The sequence below is a fragment of the Brienomyrus brachyistius genome, chromosome 2 (assembly GCF_023856365.1).
Source record: "Brienomyrus brachyistius isolate T26 chromosome 2, BBRACH_0.4, whole genome shotgun sequence".
In the NCBI taxonomy this organism is placed as follows: Eukaryota; Metazoa; Chordata; class Actinopteri; order Osteoglossiformes; family Mormyridae; genus Brienomyrus; species Brienomyrus brachyistius.
In genome coordinates this window covers 34,896,265-34,915,802 of record NC_064534.1, presented here as the reverse complement: position 1 = coordinate 34,915,802, position 19,538 = coordinate 34,896,265, and the positions used below count along the sequence as shown (strand labels likewise).

The 19,538-nt window shown below is 44.0% G+C and overlaps 14 non-coding genes and 1 pseudogene across 14 annotated transcripts; all 15 read left to right on the top strand.

Annotated features, from left to right (window-relative positions):
• Positions 1–131: 131 nt before the first annotated feature.
• On the top strand, positions 132–250 carry LOC125736731 (5S ribosomal RNA). Its single transcript, XR_007396003.1, has one exon. It is a non-coding gene; the product is annotated as a 5S ribosomal RNA (ribosomal RNA).
• Positions 251–1,328: 1,078 nt separating this feature from the next.
• On the top strand, positions 1,329–1,447 carry LOC125733725 (5S ribosomal RNA). Its single transcript, XR_007393062.1, has one exon. It is a non-coding gene; the product is annotated as a 5S ribosomal RNA (ribosomal RNA).
• A 1,080-nt stretch (positions 1,448–2,527) lies between these two features.
• On the top strand, positions 2,528–2,646 carry LOC125733724 (5S ribosomal RNA). The gene has a single exon (XR_007393061.1). It is a non-coding gene; the product is annotated as a 5S ribosomal RNA (ribosomal RNA).
• A 1,080-nt stretch (positions 2,647–3,726) lies between these two features.
• On the top strand, positions 3,727–3,845 carry LOC125735679 (5S ribosomal RNA). The gene has a single exon (XR_007394972.1). It is a non-coding gene; the product is annotated as a 5S ribosomal RNA (ribosomal RNA).
• A 1,568-nt stretch (positions 3,846–5,413) lies between these two features.
• Positions 5,414–5,532, top strand: LOC125735678 (5S ribosomal RNA). The gene has a single exon (XR_007394971.1). It is a non-coding gene; the product is annotated as a 5S ribosomal RNA (ribosomal RNA).
• Positions 5,533–7,097: 1,565 nt separating this feature from the next.
• LOC125735131 (5S ribosomal RNA) lies at positions 7,098–7,216 on the top strand. The gene has a single exon (XR_007394430.1). It is a non-coding gene; the product is annotated as a 5S ribosomal RNA (ribosomal RNA).
• A 1,078-nt stretch (positions 7,217–8,294) lies between these two features.
• Positions 8,295–8,413, top strand: LOC125733723 (5S ribosomal RNA). Its single transcript, XR_007393060.1, has one exon. It is a non-coding gene; the product is annotated as a 5S ribosomal RNA (ribosomal RNA).
• A 1,080-nt stretch (positions 8,414–9,493) lies between these two features.
• LOC125733722 (5S ribosomal RNA) lies at positions 9,494–9,612 on the top strand. The gene has a single exon (XR_007393059.1). It is a non-coding gene; the product is annotated as a 5S ribosomal RNA (ribosomal RNA).
• A 1,544-nt stretch (positions 9,613–11,156) lies between these two features.
• On the top strand, positions 11,157–11,275 carry LOC125735677 (5S ribosomal RNA). The gene has a single exon (XR_007394970.1). It is a non-coding gene; the product is annotated as a 5S ribosomal RNA (ribosomal RNA).
• Positions 11,276–12,838: 1,563 nt separating this feature from the next.
• On the top strand, positions 12,839–12,957 carry LOC125733310 (5S ribosomal RNA). The gene has a single exon (XR_007392658.1). It is a non-coding gene; the product is annotated as a 5S ribosomal RNA (ribosomal RNA).
• Positions 12,958–14,035: 1,078 nt separating this feature from the next.
• Positions 14,036–14,154, top strand: LOC125734728 (5S ribosomal RNA). Its single transcript, XR_007394031.1, has one exon. It is a non-coding gene; the product is annotated as a 5S ribosomal RNA (ribosomal RNA).
• A 1,084-nt stretch (positions 14,155–15,238) lies between these two features.
• Positions 15,239–15,357, top strand: LOC125734168 (5S ribosomal RNA). The gene has a single exon (XR_007393492.1). It is a non-coding gene; the product is annotated as a 5S ribosomal RNA (ribosomal RNA).
• A 1,073-nt stretch (positions 15,358–16,430) lies between these two features.
• Positions 16,431–16,549, top strand: LOC125731177 (5S ribosomal RNA). Its single transcript, XR_007391460.1, has one exon. It is a non-coding gene; the product is annotated as a 5S ribosomal RNA (ribosomal RNA).
• Positions 16,550–17,620: 1,071 nt separating this feature from the next.
• Positions 17,621–17,739, top strand: LOC125731434 (5S ribosomal RNA; annotated as a pseudogene).
• Positions 17,740–18,815: 1,076 nt separating this feature from the next.
• LOC125737007 (5S ribosomal RNA) lies at positions 18,816–18,934 on the top strand. The gene has a single exon (XR_007396274.1). It is a non-coding gene; the product is annotated as a 5S ribosomal RNA (ribosomal RNA).
• Positions 18,935–19,538: the final 604 nt, after the last annotated feature.

Here is a 19,538-nt window from a genome sequence, read left to right as displayed (position 1 = left end):
GCCGATTGGATGGTGGGGCTGCAGTGTGAGTCAGATAAAAAAAAAAAAAAAACAGGAGTAGGATCCAATGGGACTAACTGGCATGTATAGACGCGTGTAATGCAAAAGGACTATTTTTGGTAGCGTCACTCGCTTTTGGCCGTACCACCCTGAACGCGCCCGATCTCGTCTGATCTCGGAAGCTAAGCAGGCTAGGGTCTGGTTAGTACTTGGATGGGAGACCACCTGGGAATACCAGGTGCTGTAAGCTTTTCTCACTTTTACTTTATACAGGGGGCGCTCCACTTCACGATTAATTTAAATCTATCACTCCCCTTCCATTTTACTATTTTATATATATATATATTTTTTTCTCTCATTCATTAAGGCAACTTTTAGAAACCGTTTTACTCTAAATACTTCCTGGTAATTCTAGGTGCTGTAAGCTGTTCGTGCCTTTATTCCACCAGGGCGCGATCTTCTCACAAACTTGAAGACTGTCACTCCCCATTCACGTTTTACAACTTATTGTTAATGATAAAGAGACAGCTTTTTACACACAGTTTTAAACAAAGTACTGATATTATTCCTCTTCAACTGACCGCTTTGTTTTCTATGCAAAAACCACTTCGCCACAGAAGACTCGATATTATTGGCATAGCAAGTTCTGCTCTTCTCCTTTCAAAACTTGCTAAAAGCTGTATTTAAAAGAACAGATTGGCCGGGGTAATTCACACCCTTCAATGCCAGCTTAATGTTTAGGTTAGTGGGAATCACAGAGGAATTAGGGATGGAAACTTCTTTGCTAGTGGTAGAAGCGGTCTGCTGAATTTTTAGAGAGAAGAGGCCGTCGATGTTTGAATGTAGAAAATAGTTCTGGCTGCAGCCTGCAGTATGGACTTGTTGGTGTGTGTAGCTCCCAGTGTTCTGACAGCGCGACGTTTTGGGGAAGCATGTGATTCAGCAGCTACCAGTGGGCTTCGTGCGGCGGAGATTTTGTGGCTGTTAGCGGAGTTGATAACAGAGGGTCGTTAAGAGAAGCCTGCATGCAGTAGGCAAAGGAGTAATGTTTGCCGGCGGGGGACGTGCGGCGATTAACCTGTGCGGTAGTGAAATGGAGTTAAAGAGAAGGAAGTGTGCGGATGCGGAAAGAATGGAATAATTGTGGTAGGCTGCCGGCTGAGTAGTTTGGTGAATGTTTGGTGTGGGTCCGGCGCTGCCGATTGGATGGTGGGGCTGCAGTGTGAGTCAGATAAAAAAAATAAAAAACCAGGAGTTGGATCCAATGGGACTAACTGGCATGTATAGACGCGTGTAATGCAAAAGGGCTGTTTTTGGTAGCATCTCTCGCTTACGGCCATACCACCCTGAACACGCCCGATCTCGTCTGATCTCGGAAGCTAAGCAGGGTAGGGTCTGGTTAGTAGTTGGATGGGAGACCACTTGGGAATACCAGGTGCTGTAAGCTTTTCTCACTTTTACTTTATACAGGGGGCGCTCCACTTCACGATTAATTTAAATCTATCACTCCCCTTCCATTTTACTATTTTATATATAAATTTTTTTTTTCTCTCATTCATAAAGGCAGCTTTTACACACCGTTTTACTCTAAATACTTCCTGGTAATTCTAGGTGCTGTAAGCTGTTCGTGCCTTTATTCCACCAGGGCACGATCTTCTCACAATCTTGAAGACTGTCACTCCCCATTCACGTTTTACAACTTATTGTTAATAATAAAGAGACAGCTTTTTACACACAGTTTTAAACAAAGTACTGATATAATTCCTCTTCAACTCACCGCTTTGTTTTCTATGCAAAAACCACTTCGCCACAGAAGACTTGATATTTTTGGCATAGCAAGGTCTGCTCTTCTCCTCCTTTCAAATCTTGCTAAAAGCTGTATTTAAAAGAGCAGGTTGGCCGGGGTAATTCACACCCTTCAATGCCAGATTAATGTTTAGGTTAGTGGGAATCACAGAGGAATTAGGGATGGAAACTTCTTTGCTGGTGGTAGAAGCGGTCTGGTGAATTTTTAGAGAGAAGAGGCCGTCGATGTTTGAATGTAGAAAATAGTTCTGGCTGCAGCCTGCAGTATGGACTTGTTGGTGTGTGTAGCTCCCAGTGTTCTGACAGCGCGACGTTTTGGGGAAGCATGTGATTCAGCAGCTACCAGTGGGCTTCGTGCGGCGGAGATTTTGTGGCTGTTAGCGGAGTTGATAACAGAGGGTCGTTAAGAGAAGCCTGCATGCAGTAGGCAAAGGAGTAATGTTTGCCGGCGGGGGACGTGCGGCGATTAACCTGTGCGGTAGTGAAAAGGAGTTAAAGAGAAGGAAGTGTGCGGATGCGGAAAGAATGGAATAATTGTGGTAGGCTGCCGGCTGAGTAGTTTGGTGAATGTTTGGTGTGGGTCCGGCGCTGCCGATTGGATGGTGGGGCTGCAGTGTGAGTCAGATAAAAAAAATAAAAAACCAGGAGTTGGATCCAATGGGACTAACTGGCATGTATAGACGCGTGTAATGCAAAAGGGCTGTTTTTGGTAGCATCTCTCGCTTACGGCCATACCACCCTGAACACGCCCGATCTCGTCTGATCTCGGAAGCTAAGCAGGGTAGGGTCTGGTTAGTAGTTGGATGGGAGACCACTTGGGAATACCAGGTGCTGTAAGCTTTTCTCACTTTTACTTTATACAGGGGGCGCTCCACTTCACGATTAATTTAAATCTATCACTCCCCTTCCATTTTACTAATTATATATATATATTTTTTTTCTCTCATTCATAAAGGCAGCTTTTACACACCGTTTTACTCTAAATACTTCCTGGTAATTCTAGGTGCTGTAAGCTGTTCGTGCCTTTATTCCACCAGGGCACGATCTTCTCACAATCTTGAAGACTGTCACTCCCCATTCACGTTTTACAACTTATTGTTAATAATAAAGAGACAGCTTTTTACACACAGTTTTAAACAAAGTACTGATATAATTCCTCTTCAACTCACCGCTTTGTTTTCTATGCAAAAACCACTTCGCCACAGAAGACTTGATATTTTTGGCATAGCAAGGTCTGCTCTTCTCCTCCTTTCAAAACTTGCTAAAAGCTGTATTTAAAAGAGCAGGTTGGCCGGGGTAATTCACACCCTTCAATGCCAGATTAATGTTTAGGTTAGTGGGAATCACAGAGGAATTAGGGATGGAAACTTCTTTGCTGGTGGTAGAAGCGGTCTGGTGAATTTTTAGAGAGAAGAGGCCGTCGATGTTTCAATGTAGAAAATTGTTCTGGCTGCAGCCTGCAGTATGGACTTGTTGGCGTGTGTAGCTCCCAGTGTTCTGACAGCATGACATTTTGGGGAAGCATGTGATTCAACAGCTACCAGTGGGCTTCGTGCGGCAGAGATTTTGTGGCTGTTAGCGGAGTTGATTACAGAGGGTCGTTAAGAGAAGCCTGCATGCGGTAGGCAAAGGAGTAATGTTTGCCGGCGGGGGACGTGCGGCGATTAACCTGTGCGGTAGTGAAAAGGAGTTAAAGAGAAGGAAGTGTGCGGATGCGGAAAGAATGGAATAATTGTGGTAGGCTGCCGGCTGAGTAGTTTGGTGAATGTTTGGTGTGGTTCCGGCACTGCCGATTGGATGGTGGGGCTGCAGTGTGAGTCAGATAAAAAAAAAAAAAAAAACAGGAGTAGGATCCAATGGGACTAACTGGCATGTATAGACGCGTGTAATGCAAAAGGACTATTTTTGGTAGCGTCACTCGCTTTTGGCCATACCACCCTGAACGCGCCCGATCTCGTCTGATCTCGGAAGCTAAGCAGGCTAGGGTCTGGTTAGTACTTGGATGGGAGACCACCTGGGAATACCAGGTGCTGTAAGCTTTTCTCACTTTTACTTTATACAGGGGGCGCTCCACTTCACGATTAATTTAAATCTATCACTCCCCTTCCATTTTACTATATTATATATATATATATATATATATATATATATATTTTTTTTTTTTTTCTCATTCATAAAGGCAGCTTTTAGAAACCGTTTTACTCTAAATACTTCCTGGTAATTCTAGGTGCTGTAAGCTGTTCGTGCCTTTATTCCACCAGGGCGCAATATTCTCACAAACTTGAAGACTGTCACTCCCCATTCACGTTTTACAACTTATTGTTAATGATAAAGAGACAGCTTTTTACACACAGTTTTAAACAAAGTACTGATATTATTCCTCTTCAACTGACCGCTTTGTTTTCTATGCAAAAACCACTTCACCACAGAAGACTCGATATTATTGGCATAGCAAGTTCTGCTCTTCTCCTTTCAAAACTTGCTAAAAGCTGTATTTAAAAGAACAGATTGGCCGGGGTAATTCACACCCTTCAATGCCAGCTTAATGTTTAGGTTAGTGGGAATCACAGAGGAATTAGGGATGGAAACTTCTTTGCTGGTGGTAGAAGCGGTCTGGTGAATTTTTAGAGAGAAGAGGCCGTCGATGTTTCAATGTAGAAAATTGTTCTGGCTGCAGCCTGCAGTATGGACTTGTTGGCGTGTGTAGCTCCCAGTGATCTGACAGCATGACATTTTGGGGAAGCATGTGATTCAACAGCAACCAGTGGGCTTCGTGCGGCGGAGATTTTGTGGCTGTTAGCGGAGTTGATAACAGAGGGTCTTTAAACAAATTACTGATATTATTCCTCTTCAACTGACCGCTTTGTTTTCTATGCAAAAACCACTTCGCCACAGAAGACTCGATATTATTGGCATAGCAAGTTCTGCTCTTCTCCTTTCAAAACTTGCTAAAAGCTGTATTTAAAAGAACAGATTGGCCGGGGTAATTCACACCCTTCAATGCCAGCTTAATGTTTAGGTTAGTGGGAATCACAGAGGAATTAGGGATGGAAACTTCTTTGCTGGTGGTAGAAGCGGTCTGGTGAATTTTTAGAGAGAAGAGGCCGTCGATGTTTGAATGTAGAAAATAGTTCTGGCTGCAGCCTGCAGTATGGACTTGTTGGTGTGTGTAGCTCCCAGTGTTCTGACAGCGCGACGTTTTGGGGAAGCATGTGATTCAGCAGCTACCAGTGGGCTTCGTGCGGCGGAGATTTTGTGGCTGTTAGCGGAGTTGATAACAGAGGGTCGTTAAGAGAAGCCTGCATGCGGTAGGCAAAGGAGTAATGTTTGCCGGCGGGGGACGTGCGGCGATTAACCTGTGCGGTAGTGAAAAGGAGTTAAAAAGAAGGAAGTGTGCGGATGCGGAAAGAATGGAATAATTGTGGTAGGCTGCCGGCTGAGTAGTTTGGTGAATGTTTGGTGTGGTTCCGGCACTGCCGATTGGATGGTGGGGCTGCAGTGTGAGTCAAATAAAAAAAAAAAAAAAAACAGGAGTAGGATCCAATGGGACTAACTGGCATGTATAGACGCGTGTAATGCAAAAGGACTATTTTTGGTAGCGTCACTCGCTTTTGGCCATACCACCCTGAACGCGCCCGATCTCGTCTGATCTCGGAAGCTAAGCAGGCTAGGGTCTGGTTAGTACTTGGATGGGAGACCACCTGGGAATACCAGGTGCTGTAAGCTTTTCTCACTTTTACTTTATACAGGGGGCGCTCCACTTCACGATTAATTTAAATCTATCACTCCCCTTCCATTTTACTATTTTATATATATATATATATATATATATATATATATATTTTTTTTTTTCTCTCATTCATAAAGGCAGCTTTTAGAAACCGTTTTACTCTAAATACTTCCTGGTAATTCTAGGTGCTGTAAGCTGTTCGTGCCTTTATTCCACCAGGGCGCAATATTCTCACAAACTTGAAGACTGTCACTCCCCATTCACGTTTTACAACTTATTGTTAATGATAAAGAGACAGCTTTTTACACACAGTTTTAAACAAAGTACTGATATTATTCCTCTTCAACTGACCGCTTTGTTTTCTATGCAAAAACCACTTCACCACAGAAGACTCGATATTATTGGCATAGCAAGTTCTGCTCTTCTCCTTTCAAAACTTGTTAAAAGCTGTATTTAAAAGAACAGATTGGCCGGGGTAATTCACACCCTTCAATGCCAGCTTAATGTTTAGGTTAGTGGGAATCACAGAGGAATTAGGGATGGAAACTTCTTTGCTGGTGGTAGAAGCGGTCTGGTGAATTTTTAGAGAGAAGAGGCCGTCGATGTTTGAATGTAGAAAATTGTTCTGGCTGCAGCCTGCAGTATGGACTTGTTGGCGTGTGTAGCTCCCAGTGTTCTGACAGCATGACATTTTGGGGAAGCATGTGATTCAACAGCAACCAGTGGGCTTCGTGCGGCGGAGATTTTGTGGCTGTTAGCGGAGTTGATAACAGAGGGTCTTTAAACAAATTACTGATATTATTCCTCTTCAACTGACCGCTTTGTTTTCTATGCAAAAACCACTTCGCCACAGAAGACTCGATATTATTGGCATAGCAAGTTCTGCTCTTCTCCTTTCAAAACTTGCTAAAAGCTGTATTTAAAAGAACAGATTGGCCGGGGTAATTCACACCCTTCAATGCCAGCTTAATGTTTAGGTTAGTGGGAATCACAGAGGAATTAGGGATGGAAACTTCTTTGCTGGTGGTAGAAGCGGTCTGGTGAATTTTTAGAGAGAAGAGGCCGTCGATGTTTGAATGTAGAAAATAGTTCTGGCTGCAGCCTGCAGTATGGACTTGTTGGTGTGTGTAGCTCCCAGTGTTCTGACAGCGCGACGTTTTGGAGAAGCATGTGATTCAGCAGCTACCAGTGGGCTTCGTGCGGCGGAGATTTTGTGGCTGTTAGCGGAGTTGATAACAGAGGGTCGTTAAGAGAAGCCTGCATGCGGTAGGCAAAGGAGTAATGTTTGCCGGCGGGGGACGTGCGGCGATTAACCTGTGCGGTAGTGAAAAGGAGTTAAAAAGAAGGAAGTGTGCGGATGCGGAAAGAATGGAATAATTGTGGTAGGCTGCCGGCTGAGTAGTTTGGTGAATGTTTGGTGTGGGTCCGGCGCTGCCGATTGGATGGTGGGGCTGCAGTGTGAGTCAGATAAAAAAAAAAAACCAGGAGTAGGATCCAATGGGACTAACTGGCATGTATAGACGCGTGTAATGCAAAAGGGCTGTTTTTGGTCGTGTCTCTCGCTTATGGCCATACCACCCTGAACACGCCCGATCTCATCCGATCTCAGAAGCTAAGCAGGGTAGGGTCTGGTTAGTAGTTGGATGGGAGACCACCTGGGAATACCAGGTGCTGTAAGCTTTTCTCATTTTTACTTTATACAGGGGGCGCTCCACTTCACGATTAATTTAAATCTATCACTCCCCTTCCATTTTACTATTTTATATATATATATTTTTTTTTCTCTCATTCATAAAGGCAGCTTTTAGAAACCGTTTTACTCTAAATACTTCCTGGTAATTCTAGGTGCTGTAAGCTGTTCGTGCCTTTATTCCACCAGGGCGCGATCTTCTCACAAACTTGAAGACTGTCACTCCCCATTCACGTTTTACAACTTATTGTTAATGATAAAGAGACAGCTTTTTACACACAGTTTTAAACAAAGTACTGATATTATTCCTCTTCAACTGACCGCTTTGTTTTCTATGCAAAAACCACTTCGCCACAGAAGATTCGATATTATTGGCATAGCAAGTTCTGCTCTTCTCCTTTCAAAACTTGCTAAAAGCTGTATTTAAAAGAACAGATTGGCCGGGGTAATTCACACCCTTCAATGCCAGCTTAATGTTTAGGTTAGTGGGAATCACAGAGGAATTAGGGATGGAAACTTCTTTGCTGGTGGTAGAAGCGGTCTGGTGAATTTTTAGAGAGAAGAGGCCGTCGATGTTTGAATGTAGAAAATAGTTCTGGCTGCAGCCTGCAGTATGGACTTGTTGGTGTGTGTAGCTCCCAGTGTTCTGACAGCGCGACGTTTTGGGGAAGCATGTGATTCAGCAGCTACCAGTGGGCTTCGTGCGGCGGAGATTTTGTGGCTGTTAGCGGAGTTGATAACAGAGGGTCTTTAAGAGAAGCCTGCATGCGGTAGGCAAAGGAGTAATGTTTGCCGGCGGGGGACGTGCGGCGATTAACCTGTGCGGTAGTGAAATGGAGTTAAAGAGAAGGAAGTGTGCGGATGCGGAAAGAATGGAATAATTGTGGTAGGCTGCCGGCTGAGTAGTTTGGTGAATGTTTGGTGTGGGTCCGGCGCTGCCGATTGGATGGTGGGGCTGCAGTGTGAGTCAGATAAAAAAAATAAAAAACCAGGAGTTGGATCCAATGGGACTAACTGGCATGTATAGACGCGTGTAATGCAAAAGGGCTGTTTTTGGTAGCATCTCTCGCTTACGGCCATACCACCCTGAACACGCCCGATCTCGTCTGATCTCGGAAGCTAAGCAGGGTAGGGTCTGGTTAGTAGTTGGATGGGAGACCACTTGGGAATACCAGGTGCTGTAAGCTTTTCTCACTTTTACTTTATACAGGGGGCGCTCCACTTCACGATTAATTTAAATCTATCACTCCCCTTCCATTTTACTATTTTATATATAAATTTTTTTTTTCTCTCATTCATAAAGGCAGCTTTTACACACCGTTTTACTCTAAATACTTCCTGGTAATTCTAGGTGCTGTAAGCTGTTCGTGCCTTTATTCCACCAGGGCACGATCTTCTCACAATCTTGAAGACTGTCACTCCCCATTCACGTTTTACAACTTATTGTTAATAATAAAGAGACAGCTTTTTACACACAGTTTTAAACAAAGTACTGATATAATTCCTCTTCAACTCACCGCTTTGTTTTCTATGCAAAAACCACTTCGCCACAGAAGACTTGATATTTTTGGCATAGCAAGGTCTGCTCTTCTCCTCCTTTCAAATCTTGCTAAAAGCTGTATTTAAAAGAGCAGGTTGGCCGGGGTAATTCACACCCTTCAATGCCAGATTAATGTTTAGGTTAGTGGGAATCACAGAGGAATTAGGGATGGAAACTTCTTTGCTGGTGGTAGAAGCGGTCTGGTGAATTTTTAGAGAGAAGAGGCCGTCGATGTTTGAATGTAGAAAATAGTTCTGGCTGCAGCCTGCAGTATGGACTTGTTGGTGTGTGTAGCTCCCAGTGTTCTGACAGCGCGACGTTTTGGGGAAGCATGTGATTCAGCAGCTACCAGTGGGCTTCGTGCGGCGGAGATTTTGTGGCTGTTAGCGGAGTTGATAACAGAGGGTCGTTAAGAGAAGCCTGCATGCAGTAGGCAAAGGAGTAATGTTTGCCGGCGGGGGACGTGCGGCGATTAACCTGTGCGGTAGTGAAAAGGAGTTAAAGAGAAGGAAGTGTGCGGATGCGGAAAGAATGGAATAATTGTGGTAGGCTGCCGGCTGAGTAGTTTGGTGAATGTTTGGTGTGGGTCCGGCGCTGCCGATTGGATGGTGGGGCTGCAGTGTGAGTCAGATAAAAAAAATAAAAAACCAGGAGTTGGATCCAATGGGACTAACTGGCATGTATAGACGCGTGTAATGCAAAAGGGCTGTTTTTGGTAGCATCTCTCGCTTACGGCCATACCACCCTGAACACGCCCGATCTCGTCTGATCTCGGAAGCTAAGCAGGGTAGGGTCTGGTTAGTAGTTGGATGGGAGACCACTTGGGAATACCAGGTGCTGTAAGCTTTTCTCACTTTTACTTTATACAGGGGGCGCTCCACTTCACGATTAATTTAAATCTATCACTCCCCTTCCATTTTACTATTTTATATATATATATTTTTTTTCTCTCATTCATAAAGGCAGCTTTTACACACCGTTTTACTCTAAATACTTCCTGGTAATTCTAGGTGCTGTAAGCTGTTCGTGCCTTTATTCCACCAGGGCACGATCTTCTCACAATCTTGAAGACTGTCACTCCCCATTCACGTTTTACAACTTATTGTTAATAATAAAGAGACAGCTTTTTACACACAGTTTTAAACAAAGTACTGATATAATTCCTCTTCAACTCACCGCTTTGTTTTCTATGCAAAAACCACTTCGCCACAGAAGACTCGATATTATTGGCATAGCAAGTTCTGCTCTTCTCCTTTCAAAACTTGCTAAAAGCTGTATTTAAAAGAACAGATTGGCCGGGGTAATTCACACCCTTCAATGCCAGCTTAATGTTTAGGTTAGTGGGAATCACAGAGGAATTAGGGATGGAAACTTCTTTGCTGGTGGTAGAAGCGGTCTGGTGAATTTTTAGAGAGAAGAGGCCGTCGATGTTTCAATGTAGAAAATTGTTCTGGCTGCAGCCTGCAGTATGGACTTGTTGGCGTGTGTAGCTCCCAGTGATCTGACAGCATGACATTTTGGGGAAGCATGTGATTCAACAGCAACCAGTGGGCTTCGTGCGGCGGAGATTTTGTGGCTGTTAGCGGAGTTGATAACAGAGGGTCTTTAAACAAATTACTGATATTATTCCTCTTCAACTGACCGCTTTGTTTTCTATGCAAAAACCACTTCGCCACAGAAGACTCGATATTATTGGCATAGCAAGTTCTGCTCTTCTCCTTTCAAAACTTGCTAAAAGCTGTATTTAAAAGAACAGATTGGCCGGGGTAATTCACACCCTTCAATGCCAGCTTAATGTTTAGGTTAGTGGGAATCACAGAGGAATTAGGGATGGAAACTTCTTTGCTGGTGGTAGAAGCGGTCTGGTGAATTTTTAGAGAGAAGAGGCCGTCGATGTTTGAATGTAGAAAATAGTTCTGGCTGCAGCCTGCAGTATGGACTTGTTGGTGTGTGTAGCTCCCAGTGTTCTGACAGCGCGACGTTTTGGGGAAGCATGTGATTCAGCAGCTACCAGTGGGCTTCGTGCGGCGGAGATTTTGTGGCTGTTAGCGGAGTTGATAACAGAGGGTCGTTAAGAGAAGCCTGCATGCGGTAGGCAAAGGAGTAATGTTTGCCGGCGGGGGACGTGCGGCGATTAACCTGTGCGGTAGTGAAAAGGAGTTAAAAAGAAGGAAGTGTGCGGATGCGGAAAGAATGGAATAATTGTGGTAGGCTGCCGGCTGAGTAGTTTGGTGAATGTTTGGTGTGGTTCCGGCACTGCCGATTGGATGGTGGGGCTGCAGTGTGAGTCAAATAAAAAAAAAAAAAAAAACAGGAGTAGGATCCAATGGGACTAACTGGCATGTATAGACGCGTGTAATGCAAAAGGACTATTTTTGGTAGCGTCACTCGCTTTTGGCCATACCACCCTGAACGCGCCCGATCTCGTCTGATCTCGGAAGCTAAGCAGGCTAGGGTCTGGTTAGTACTTGGATGGGAGACCACCTGGGAATACCAGGTGCTGTAAGCTTTTCTCACTTTTACTTTATACAGGGGGCGCTCCACTTCACGATTAATTTAAATCTATCACTCCCCTTCCATTTTACTATTTTATATATATATATATATATATATATATATATATATTTTTTTTTCTCTCATTCATAAAGGCAGCTTTTAGAAACCGTTTTACTCTAAATACTTCCTGGTAATTCTAGGTGCTGTAAGCTGTTCGTGCCTTTATTCCACCAGGGCGCAATATTCTCACAAACTTGAAGACTGTCACTCCCCATTCACGTTTTACAACTTATTGTTAATGATAAAGAGACAGCTTTTTACACACAGTTTTAAACAAAGTACTGATATTATTCCTCTTCAACTGACCGCTTTGTTTTCTATGCAAAAACCACTTCACCACAGAAGACTCGATATTATTGGCATAGCAAGTTCTGCTCTTCTCCTTTCAAAACTTGTTAAAAGCTGTATTTAAAAGAACAGATTGGCCGGGGTAATTCACACCCTTCAATGCCAGCTTAATGTTTAGGTTAGTGGGAATCACAGAGGAATTAGGGATGGAAACTTCTTTGCTGGTGGTAGAAGCGGTCTGGTGAATTTTTAGAGAGAAGAGGCCGTCGATGTTTGAATGTAGAAAATTGTTCTGGCTGCAGCCTGCAGTATGGACTTGTTGGCGTGTGTAGCTCCCAGTGTTCTGACAGCATGACATTTTGGGGAAGCATGTGATTCAACAGCAACCAGTGGGCTTCGTGCGGCGGAGATTTTGTGGCTGTTAGCGGAGTTGATAACAGAGGGTCTTTAAACAAATTACTGATATTATTCCTCTTCAACTGACCGCTTTGTTTTCTATGCAAAAACCACTTCGCCACAGAAGACTCGATATTATTGGCATAGCAAGTTCTGCTCTTCTCCTTTCAAAACTTGCTAAAAGCTGTATTTAAAAGAACAGATTGGCCGGGGTAATTCACACCCTTCAATGCCAGCTTAATGTTTAGGTTAGTGGGAATCACAGAGGAATTAGGGATGGAAACTTCTTTGCTGGTGGTAGAAGCGGTCTGGTGAATTTTTAGAGAGAAGAGGCCGTCGATGTTTGAATGTAGAAAATAGTTCTGGCTGCAGCCTGCAGTATGGACTTGTTGGTGTGTGTAGCTCCCAGTGTTCTGACAGCGCGACGTTTTGGAGAAGCATGTGATTCAGCAGCTACCAGTGGGCTTCGTGCGGCGGAGATTTTGTGGCTGTTAGCGGAGTTGATAACAGAGGGTCGTTAAGAGAAGCCTGCATGCGGTAGGCAAAGGAGTAATGTTTGCCGGCGGGGGACGTGCGGCGATTAACCTGTGCGGTAGTGAAAAGGAGTTAAAAAGAAGGAAGTGTGCGGATGCGGAAAGAATGGAATAATTGTGGTAGGCTGCCGGCTGAGTAGTTTGGTGAATGTTTGGTGTGGGTCCGGCGCTGCCGATTGGATGGTGGGGCTGCAGTGTGAGTCAGATAAAAAAAAAAAACCAGGAGTAGGATCCAATGGGACTAACTGGCATGTATAGACGCGTGTAATGCAAAAGGGCTGTTTTTGGTCGTGTCTCTCGCTTATGGCCATACCACCCTGAACACGCCCGATCTCATCCGATCTCGGAAGCTAAGCAGGGTAGGGTCTGGTTAGTAGTTGGATGGGAGACCACCTGGGAATACCAGGTGCTGTAAGCTTTTCTCATTTTTACTTTATACAGGGGGCGCTCCACTTCACGATTAATTTAAATCTATCACTCCCCTTCCATTTTACTATTTTATATATATATTTTTTTTTTTCTCTCATTCATAAAGGCAGCTTTTAGAAACCGTTTTACTCTAAATACTTCCTGGTAATTCTAGGTGCTGTAAGCTGTTCGTGCCTTTATTCCACCAGGGCGCGATCTTCTCACAAACTTGAAGACTGTCACTCCCCATTCACGTTTTACAACTTATTGTTAATGATAAAGAGACAGCTTTTTACACACAGTTTTAAACAAAGTACTGATATTATTCCTCTTCAACTGACCGCTTTGTTTTCTATGCAAAAACCACTTCGCCACAGAAGATTCGATATTATTGGCATAGCAAGTTCTGCTCTTCTCCTTTCAAAACTTGCTAAAAGCTGTATTTAAAAGAACAGATTGGCCGGGGTAATTCACACCCTTCAATGCCAGCTTAATGTTTAGGTTAGTGGGAATCACAGAGGAATTAGGGATGGAAACTTCTTTGCTGGTGGTAGAAGCGGTCTGGTGAATTTTTAGAGAGAAGAGGCCGTCTATGTTTGAATGTAGAAAATAGTTCTGGCTGCAGCCTGCAGTATGGACTTGTTGGTGTGTGTAGCTCCCATTGTTCTGACAGCGCGACGTTTTGGGGAAGCATGTGATTCAGCAGCTACCAGTGGGCTTCGTGCGGCGGAGATTTTGTGGCTGTTAGCGGAGTTGATAACAGAGGGTCGTTAAGAGAAGCCTGCATGCAGTAGGCAAAGGAGTAATGTTTGCCGGCGGGGGACGTGCGGCGATTAACCTGTGCGGTAGTGAAAAGGAGTTAAAAAGAAGGAAGTGTGCGGATGCGGAAAGAATGGAATAATTGTGGTAGGCTGCCGGCTGAGTAGTTTGGTGAATGTTTGGTGTGGGTCCGGCGCTGCCGATTGGATGGTGGTGCTGCAGTGTGAGTCAGATAAAAAAAAAAAAAAACCAGGAGTATGATCCAATGGGACTAACTGGCATGTATAGACGCGTGTAATGCAAAAGGGCTGTTTTTGGTCACGTCTCTCGCTTATGGCCATACCACCCTGAACACGCCCGATCTCATCCGATCTCGGAAGCCAAGCAGGTTAGGGTCTGGTTAGTACTTGGATGGGAGACCTCCTGGGAATACCAGGTGCTGTAAGCTTTTCTCACTTTTACTTTATACAGGGGGCGCTCCACTTCACGATTAATTTAAATCTATCACTCCCCTTCCATTTTACTATTTTATATATATATATTTTTTTTTTTCTCTCATTCATAAAGGCAGCTTTTACACACCATTTTACTCTAAATACTTCCTGGTAATTCTAGGTGCTGTAAGCTGTTCGTGCCTTTATTCCACCAGGGCACGATCTTCTCACAAACTTGAAGACTGTCACTCCCCATTCACGTTTTACAACTTATTGTTAATAAGAAAGAGACAGCTTTTTACACACAGTTTTAAACAAAGTACTGATATAATTCCTCTTCAACTCACCGCTTTGTTTTCTATGCAAAAACCACTTCGCCACAGAAGACTTGATATTGTTGGCATAGCAAGGTCTGCTCTTCTCCTCCTTTCAAAACTTGCTAAAAGCTGTATTTAAAAGAGCAGGTTGGCCGGGGTAATTCACACCCTTCAATGCCAGATTAATGTTTAGGTTAGTGGGAATCACAGAGGAATTAGGGATGGAAACTTCTTTGCTGATGGTAGAAGCGGTCTGGTGAATTTTTAGAGAGAAGAGGCCGTCGATGTTTCAATGTAGAAAATTGTTCTGGCTGCAGCCTGCAGTATGGACTTGTTGGCGTGTGTAGCTCCCAGTGTTCTGACAGCGTAACGTTTTGGGGAAGCATGTGATTCAACAGCTACCAGTGGGCTTCGTGCGGCAGAGATTTTGTGGCTGTTAGAGGAGTTGATAACAGAGGGTCGTTAAGAGAAGCCTGCATGAGGTAGGCAAAGGAGTAATGTTTGCCGGCGGGGGACGTGCGGCGATTAACCTGTGCGGTAGTGAAAACGACTTAAAGAGAAGGAAGTGTGCGGATGCGGAAAGAATGGAATAATTGTGGTAGGCTGCCGGCTGAGTAGTTTGGTGAATGTTTGGTGTGGGTGCGGCGCTGCCGATTGGATGGTGGTGCTGCAGTGTGAGTCAGATAAAAAAAAAAAAAAAAACAGGAGTAGGATCCAATGGGACTAACTGGCATGTATAGAGGCGTGTAATGCAAAAGGGCTGTTTTTGGTAGTGTCTCTTGCTTATGGCCATACCACCCTGAACACGCCCGATCTCGTCTGATCTCGGAAGCTAAGTGGGGTAGGGTCTGGTTAGTACTTGGATGGGAGACCTCCTGGGAATACCAGGTGCTGTAAGCTTTTCTCACTTTTACTTTATACAGGGGGCGCTCCACTTCACGATTAATTTAAATCTATCACTCCCCTTCCATTTTACTAATTTATATATATATATATTTTTCTCTCATTCATAAAGGCAGCTTTTACACACGTTTTACTCTAAATATTGCCTGGTAATTCTAGGTGCTGTAAGCTGTTCGTGCCTTTATTCCACCAGGGCACGATCTTCTCACAAACTTGAAGACTGTCACTCCCCATTCACGTTTTACAACTTATTGTTAATAATAAAGAGACAGCTTTTTACACACAGTTTTAAACAAAGTACTGATATAATTCCTCTTCAACTCACCGCTTTGTTTTCTATGCAAAAACCACTTCGCCACAAAATATTCGATATTATTGGCATATTATCTGCTCTTCTCCTCCTTTCAAAACTTGCTAAAAGCTGTATTTAAAAGAGCAGGTTGGCCGGGGTAATTCACACCCTTCAATGCCAGCTTAATGTTTAGGTTAGTGGGAATCACAGAGGAATTAGGGATGGAAACTTCTTTGCTGGTGGTAGAAGCGGTCTGGTGAATTTTTAGAGAGAAGAGGCTGTCGATGTTTCAATGTAGAAAATTGTTCTGGCTGCAGCCTGCAGTATGGACTTGTTGGCGTGTGTAGCTCCCAGTGTTCTGACAGCGTGACATTTTGGGGAAGCATGTGATTCAACAGCAACCAGTGGGCTTCGTGCGGCGGAGATTTTGTGGCTGTTAGCGGAGTTGATAACAGAGGGTCTTTAAGAGAAGCCTGCATGCGGTAGGCAAATGAGTAATGTTTGCCGGCGGGGGACGTGCGGCGATTAACCTGTTCGGTAATGAAACGGACTTAAAGAGAAGGAAGTGTGCGGATGCGGAAAGAATGGAATAATTGTGGTAGGCTGCCGGCTGAGTAGTTTGGTGAATGTTTGGTGTGGGTGCGGCGCTGCCGATTGGATGGTGGTGCTGCAGTGTGAGTCAGATTAAAAAAAAAAAAACAGGTGTAGGATCCAATGGGACTAACTGGCATGTATAGACGCGTGTAATGCAAAAGAGCTGTTTTTGGTAGTGTATCTCGCTTACGGCCGTACCACCCTGAACACACCCGATATCGTCCGATCTCGGAAGCTAAGCAGGGTAAGGTCTGGTTAGTACTTGGAAGGGAGACCTACTGGGAATACCAGGTGCTGTAAGCTTTTCTCACTTTTACTTTATACAGGGGGCGCTCCACTTCACGATTAATTTAAATCTATCACTCCCCTTCCATTTTACTATTTTATATATTTCTTTTTTCTCTCATTCATAAAGGCAGCTTTTACACACGTTTTACTCTAAATACTGCCTGGTAATTATAGCTGCTGTAAGCTGTTCGTGCCTTTATTCCACCAGGGCGCGATCTTCTCACAAACTTGAAGACTGTCACTCCCCATTCACGTTTTACAACTTATTGTTAATAATAAAGAGACAGCTTTTTACACACAGTTTTAAACAAAGTACTGATATAATTCCTCTTAAACTCACCGCTTTGTTTTCTATGCAAAAACCACTTCGCCACAGAATATTCGATATTATTGGCATATTATCTGCTCTTCTCCTCCTTTCAAAACTTGCTAAAAGCTGTATTTAAAAGAGCAGGTTGGCCGGGGTAATTCACACCCTTCAATGCCAGCTCAATGTTTAGGTTAGTGGGAATCACAGAAGAATTAGGGATGAAAACTTCTTTGCTGGTGGTAGAAGCGGTCTGGTGAATTTTTAGAGAGAAGAGGCCGTCGATGTTTGAATGTAGAAAATTGTTCTGGCTGCAGCCTGCAGTATGGACTTGTTGGTGTGTGTAGCTCCCAGTGTTCTGACAGCGCGACGTTTTGGGGAAGCATGTGATTCAACAGCTACCAGTGGGCTTCGTGCGGCAGAGATTTTGTGGCTGTTAGCGGAGTTGATAACAGAGGGTTGTTAAGAGAAGCCTGCATGAGGTAGGCAAAGGAGTAATGTTTGCCGGCGGGGGACGTGCGGCAATTATCCTGTGCGGTAGTGAAAAGGAGTTAAAGAGAAGGAAGTGTGCGGATGCGGAATGAATGGAATAATTGTGGTAGGCTGCCGGATGAGTAGTTTGGTGAATGTTTGGTGTGGGTCCGGTGCTGCCGATTGGATGGTGGTGCTGCAGTGTGAGTCAGATAAAAAAAAAATAAAACAGGTGTAGGATCCAATGGGAATAACTGGCATGTATAGACGCGTGTAATGCAAAAGGGCTATTTTTGGTAGCGTCTCTCGCTTACGGCCATACCACCCTGAACGCGCCCGATCTCGTCTTATCTCGGAAGCTAAGCCGGGTAGGGTCTGGTTAGTACTTGGATGGGAGACAGCCTGGGAATACCAGGTGCTGTAAGCATTTCTCAGTTTTACTTTATACAGGGGGCGCTCCACTTCACGATTAATTTAAATCTAGCACTCCCCTTCCATTTTACTATTTTATATATATATTTTTTTTCTCTCATTCATAAAGGCAGCTTTTACACACCGTTTTACTCTAAATACTGCCTGGTAATTCTAGGTGCTGTAAGCTGTTCGTGCCTTTATTCCACCAGGGCGCGATCTTCTCACAAACTTGAAGACTGTCACTCCCCATTCACGTTTTACAACTTATTGTTAATGATAAAGAGACAGCTTTTTACACACAGTTTTAAACAAAGTACTGATATAATTCCTCTTCAACTCACCGCTTTGTTTTCTATGCAAAAACCACTTCACCACAAAAGACTCGATATTATTGGCATAGCAAGGTCTGCTCTTCTCCTCCTTTCAAAACTTGCTAAAAGCTGTATTTAAAAGAACAGATTGGCCGGGGTAATTCACACCCTTCAATGCCAGCTTAATGTTTAGGTTAGTGGGAATCACAGAGGAATTAGGGATGGAAACTTCTTTGCTGGTGGTAGAAGCGGTCTGGTGAATTTTTAGAGAGAAGAGGCCGTCGATGTTTGAATGTAGAAAATTGTTCTGGCTGCAGCCTGCAGTATGGACTTGTTGGTGTGTGTAGCTCCCAGTGTTCTGACAGCGCAACGTTTTGAGGAAGCATGTGATTCAGCAGCTACCAGTGGGCTTCGTGCGGCGGAGATTTTGTGGCTGTTAGCGGAGTTGATAACAGAGGGTCGTTAAGAGAAGCCTGCATGCAGTAGGCAAAGGAGTAATGTTTGCTGGCGGGGGACGTGCGGCGATTAACCTGTGCAGTAGTGAAAAGGAGTTAAAGAGAAGGAAGTGTGCGGATGCGGAAAGAATGGAATAATTGTGGTAGGCTGCCGGCTGAGTAGTTTGGTGAATGTTTGGTGTGGGTCCGGCGCTGCCGATTGGATGGTGGGGCTGCAGTGTGAGTCAGATAAAAAAAAAAAAAACATTAGTAGGATCCAATGGGACCAACTGGCATGTATAGAGGCGTGTAATGCAAAAGGGCTGTTTTTGGTAGCGTCTCTCGCTTATGGCCATGCCAGCCTGAACACGCCCGATCTCATCCGATCTCGGAAGCCAATCAGGGTAGGGTCTGGTTAGTACTTGGATGGGAGACCTCCTGGGAATACCAGGTGCTGTAAGCTTTTCTCACTTTTACTTTATACAGGGGGCGCTCCACTTCACGATTAATTTAAATCTATCACTCCCCTTCCATTTTACTATTTTATATATATATATATATATATTTTTTCTCTCATTCATAAAGGCAGCTTTTAGAAACCGTTTTACTCTAAATACTTCCTGGTAATTCTAGGTGCTGTAAGCTGTTCGTGCCTTTATTCCACCAGGGCGCGATCTTCTCACAAACTTGAAGACTGTCACTCCCCATTCACGTTTTACAACTTATTGTTAATGATAAAGAGACAGCTTTTTACACACAGTTTTAAACAAAGTACTGATATTATTCCTCTTCAACTGACCGCTTTGTTTTCTATGCAAAAACCACTTCGCCACAGAAGACTCGATATTATTGGCATAGCAAGTTCTGCTCTTCTCCTTTCAAAACTTGCTAAAAGCTGTATTTAAAAGAACAGATTGGCCGGGGTAATTCAGACCCTTCAATGCCAGCTTAATGTTTAGGTTAGTGGGAATCACAGAGGAATTAGGGATGGAAACTTCTTTGCTGGTGGTAGAAGCGGTCTGGTGAATTTTTAGAGAGAAGAGGCCGTCGATGTTTGAATGTAGAAA